Below are 5,810 nucleotides of genomic sequence, written 5' to 3'. Positions count from 1 at the left end.
TGCATTTGATGAGCTTGCTGGAAGTGGGAATGGGGGAGGGGTTGAAGCAACACAATTTATTGCTGATACGTAGTACTTGAAAGTACTGAGATTTTTAAATGAAGTTGGAGTTGTATCCGATTCTAGAGAAGGATGGTATATATTTTTCCTAGAATGGTAAGCTCACCATGAACCTGAGCCCAAAAGGCTAGTTGTAAGACAGGAAGATAACATTTAAGAGCAACCTGTGGCATTATACAACTGCAGTGGATGTTACCACAGCCACATTCCTGAAGACCACAGAAATAAGCATTTACAGTGCAATCCTATGTATGTTTACACAAAAGGAAGTTTTGGGGTTTAGTGGAGTTTACTCCCAAGATAAATGTTCACAGGACTGCTGCCTTCATATTCAATATTAGTGCAAATCTGCTAGTTGGTTAACCAGATGGATGCTAAGGCAGAATATGCAGCCTAGTTTGCAAGCAAGTGTAACTATGGTGTTTGCCTCTCTTCTCTTTAAACTGGTGCATTTTTTTACAGAACAAATCAATAGTACTTTGGCCAAAAATCAGATATGCTTGTTGAGTAATTAGAACTTTGGTACCAGGACTACAAGCCCCTCTTCCTTAAAGACCCTGTTTCACATTTCTTTCTTTCACCAAATCCACTGGCTTAATCATTTTGGAAAAGGACAGAATCTCATTCTCATAAAATGAGCCAACACTTGTATGCTTTGAATGTATTCCCCACCCCCATTTCTTGAGATTTCCTTAAATTTGGCTTTGCAAATGAAAACTTAGCTTCAATATGCAACACATGGGGAGGACCCTTGCTTTGTGGTATTTCTGATTTTTTTTTTCAGAAAGAGAAAGGTATTCTACAATACCTTTTACACTTCCCAAATCAAGGGAAACAGAGGAAGGCTACCTCTTCCAAGAACATTCCTTACTGTTAGAAAAGATAAACCTGACCCACATTTCACTGGCTCACAGCTCTTCCCTTTTCTTTAAAGGGTACTACAATACCTGTGAAACTGACAGCCCAAAATCATCAAGCAAAATGACTATCTACAGTCAACTCATTCATGTTGTCAGTGCATTATCTATTTTGAGTCACTGGCCAAAATCTTGTGGGTTAGTGTAGTAAATTACAGTAGAGTAGGTCCACTGAATCAATGGGGATTTAGTGACTCCAAAAGTTTGATTGATTCAAACAGGACTATTCTGACTTACTAAAGTAAATTTACTTTAGAGTAAATTGGAATTAGAATTAGAAAAGGCCAATCTGAAGCAATGGAAGAGAGTTTATTCTTCAACCCCCTCCCCCCCGATTCAATAGGCTTTCTCTAGTGCGATTTACTATACTATGCAACTGGATTTTGGCCAATGTGTACAGATTGCTCAAGAACCAGCAATATGATTATACAACAACTTATGAAGTCAACTCTTCATAACCATTATGGTCTTGGTCTTATTCCTTTTACATTTTCTATGGCTGAAGTAAAAATATCACACGGCAAGACATTGCATCACTGAAAGATACCAAATTTTAGAGCATACATAGCTCTTAAAGTTCCATTGTTCCAGGACTACACTTCCCTTTTAGACTATACATGTCCCAGCTTCTTATACACCCACTCACATCTCTTCCTGCTACAGCTTAAAGCCAATTCTTTCCAGAACAATACGCTCAAAAGCTGAAATATTAAATGATCCCATGTTCTCTCTGACTTGGGCATTAGAACATGCTGTGTACAAGCTTTTATACACACTAGTCTTAATTGAACTGAAACGTGGCTCATTTTCTATATACTCCTTTTCATATATCCACCACCACTCACATGCCAAAAAAGGTGGACCACTCCATGACTAAAATTAACTAGGTGCATAGAGGGAATTTATTCAACAGTAAAAAATGGCTGGAGTTCAATTTGGATTAGCTTGCAATCACCAATCTAGAAGACAAGCTGAATTAGATTAATCACTTTGGCATGGTTTTGTAAAGTAAGATTATAAGATTGAAATGTTAACATCGTAATATTGAAGCCAACTTTGGTGAGAGAGTGCACCTCAGTCTTGAACCACGTAAGAAGAATCTTACTAGCAATGAACAGAATTCTACAGCAGTTTTGGAAACCAAGAAAAACTTCTGCTAATGAGCCATCTCATTTAATGATCTGAGGGCACTTTTCATGTCTTCAAACTTTCTTCACTGATTACTATTTGTTGATTGCACACGTGCATAATGTAACTATTTTAAACATCACAGTGTATCCACTCAGCATCAGCATCTTCTTTACTTGCATTCTGCTGGGCAAGAAATATGCCATATATTTAAAGCAATTTAAAGCTTATTAAACTGACATTCTTTCTCCCTGTTCCTTACACTTGCTTAATGTTCACTCAATAATGACAGACTTACAAATTCTGTCCTGTTTATCTCCCACAAGGAGGAAACTTGTACTTCGATGTTAACATTTCAAAAGTGATACCCAACTGTAGTTTATTTATTTATTTATTTAATTTATATCCCGCCCATCTGGTATATTTATAGTTGAAAAGGAAGGAAACTAATCATCTACAAACCCAATCCTAAGTTTTGAACTTGCTTGTACAATTTATTTAGAACCAGAAAACTGATATTTCTGTAAAGTGCTTCAACACATTTCTTGCTATAAACGAACATCTTCTATTTATTCAGAAGTTACCAGAAAGCTCTGTCTGTTTTTTTAAAAAATAAACTGAAAAAGGTCACATTTGCACATTTGAATTGTCATAAACAGAACAGAATGTTAGTGTCATTGTCTACATTCACACCCGCCATGTTTAAGCAGACAACATTATTAACCCCTGTTTTAGTCCTTGTTTACAAACCTTTGCTTGTTTGGGAGCAGCAAATCAGGACATCAGGGTCAGAAATCGTATGAAATTTTTAATTTCCGGTTCAGTTCACCAACTTGCATGAACATAAAAGCAAATGAGCTGCAAACACCCGACGACTGCTCATTTACAGTAAGCCCAGACAGGCTAGCAATTCAGGCTTGCCACTGCGTATGAACAGAACCAGTACCTCAAAATGCGATACTATACATACTAAGTCAAATGTCTATTTTCTGCCACCTAGAACTCTATACTTAAATGCAAAGAGTTTTTAAATGAATGAACTTAAATGGATGCTGAGAAGATGTACAGTGAAGTAATTTCCCAGAATTACTGCACTACCACTTTTTTTAAAAAAGCAGTGCAGAGCCATATGATAACCGTGAATCCTGTACACACAGTAAGGCATTGTTGAAAGGGATGAGAAAAATACTTATAGTAATGTCAACATTTCCTGCAAGATGACAAAAGGACTGACTGTATCTAGGGCTACCGACTCCCTTGCCTGTGACTCTTGTAACTTCCCTGTCATAAACAGCAGCAGGACATACAGAAATTCAACACGCACAGCTTCTCCAAGCAAGAAAATGCAGCCACATGGAAAACTGAACATATCGGATTGCTGCTTCATCAGACAAAAGGTAGAACCCTGCCATAAAAAGACACATACCTTCACAGCAATTCACTGAGCACATGAGAAAAATATGTAATAGGGGATACATTAAGGGTAAAGGTTCCCCTTGACAATTTGTCCAGTCGTGTCCGACTCTAGGTGGCAGTGCTCATCTCCGCTAGTGTTTGTCCGCATACAATCCTCTGTGGTCACATGGCCAGTGTAACTAGACACGGAACGTCATTTATCTTCCCACCGAGGTGGCACCTATTTATCTACTCGCATTTGTGCATTCTGCATGCTTTTGAACCGCTAGGGGAGACATTATGCTCTATCAAAACAGAAGACATTGCATCCCAATTCTAAAGAGCACATTCTGGGCCTTCAGGATGATTTGGTGTGATCCAACTGCCAATGGGTTTCATATAGTATACCCAATACCCAATGTAAGCCCCTGATTTAAAATTGGGTGAGCCCAAGCAAATGTTCCATTTAATCCATACAGACCGAAATACAGGTGTTGTGTAGTAAATCACAAGAAGACTAGGTCCTCTAAATCAGTGGGAATTTGGTGAGTCAACTACTCTGCAAGTTCCACTGATTCAATAGGCCTCCTCCAGTTGTGACGTACAACAGCAGGTCAGAGGATTTCAGTCTCTGGCTTGCGTGTATAGGATTTTAAAAGTGTTGGCAATATTTTTCTCTTGATGATATTTCTTTTATTTGGCTAACTTATGTTTGTATTTGTTTCTAGTCCTAATGTTTTTCAAAGCCCTTACAGCACTAACCTTGGGCACAGGGGCTAGTATGGTGGGGGCACTGGCAGGGGAAAGTTCTAGATTCATGCTCTCAGAATCCATCCATTTGCTCTTTAGTAACAGGCAACACCTTAGATTCAACACATTCCTAAGAGACTGTGAAAAGGGGGGGGGGAGGAGAGATTTATACAAAACTACTTTTCAATATTAAAATTAGCACTACTGAAAGTGTGTGCCACCAAAAAAGTTCTCAAGACAACGCTGTTTCAAATTATTTCCACCCCCCTCTGCAAAAAGGACTGGGGAGGAATACTCCAAACCTAAATTAGGAGAGGCAAACTACTGTATGTCAGACAGAATGTAAAGCGTTCTTTTTCTTCTATATCTCCTCCTCTTATTATTCCTAAGAGTCTGGCCTCACATAGCTTAAAAAGTTCAGTTTCTCTTGAGAAAATGCCATTCTCTCACTGATGCACTTAAATATGCGTAGAAACTGTTTTATATAAGGACAGGCATTAGTAACCTTTCAAAGTTTAAAAATAACATACGCCTACATACAAATGCACATCCTCTTATAGGAGGCAGAGACCTTTCCGCCTGTGGGAACTCCTCGTACAGCCTTCCCTAAACTGGCACTCTTTAGGTGTGCAGGAATGACACCGACAATGCATTACAACTCCCATTAGGCCCAAACAGCATGGCCATGCTGGATGGAATGATTGGAGCTGTGGTCAACACATACACAGAGCACCTTGGAAAGGCTATGCTAGGGCTTCCTCCTGCACAAATAAACAAAACAGTTTTTCCCCCTTATTTTTTCTTATTATTATCAAAAGTCAGCAGGGAAGAGACATAGAGTTCTGGATACTAGGCTTGGAAAAAATATCGGCACATCTGTATTGTAGATGTGAACTTGTTTAACAGTCATTTTCCTGCCCTAGAGAACTATAAAACAGGCTAATAAGACTAACAGCCTCCTTATTACAATAGAATTCATAGGGTTTTGGTGATGGTGGTGAGATATGAGAAAGAACTAATTTGGCCAATATCCTGTTGCCAGTCACAAACAAAGAGTAGGACCACTGAATCAAACTTAAGTAAATCCTACTAGGTCAATAAGTCTACCTTAGCTGGACCTACTAACAGGATATTGGCCTCTATGTTTGTACTGTACATATGGAATTGACGAAAGAGAAATGACAAACTATGTTTTCTTTCAAAACAGTTTCTTCTGTTTTAAAATTAGGCGGAGATGGAAACATCTAGGAAGACTTTCCATTTACAGAACAGATAAAAGTAGAACAAATATATTAGAAGTCACACCTGCAGTACACTTTCTACACTCTATTAAGAATGAAGTGAAGAAGGCTATATAAAATTTAGGAACCCAGTATTATTATACAACATCATATCCCTGCCCTTTTTGAACATGAATCCATATAGAAAACCGAGAACATTTTAGCTGACATCTATACCTCTACAATCTGAATCTTGGGAATTAAAACTGAAACATGAAGCACTTCTTGGTATTATTGCCTGCCAATTTCTGAAGCCAGTTTGAGGATTAAAACTGCAGTG

The sequence above is a fragment of the Pogona vitticeps genome, chromosome 5 (assembly GCF_051106095.1).
Source record: "Pogona vitticeps strain Pit_001003342236 chromosome 5, PviZW2.1, whole genome shotgun sequence".
NCBI classification, from domain to species: Eukaryota; Metazoa; Chordata; class Lepidosauria; order Squamata; family Agamidae; genus Pogona; species Pogona vitticeps.
This window is presented reverse-complemented; position numbering follows the sequence as displayed.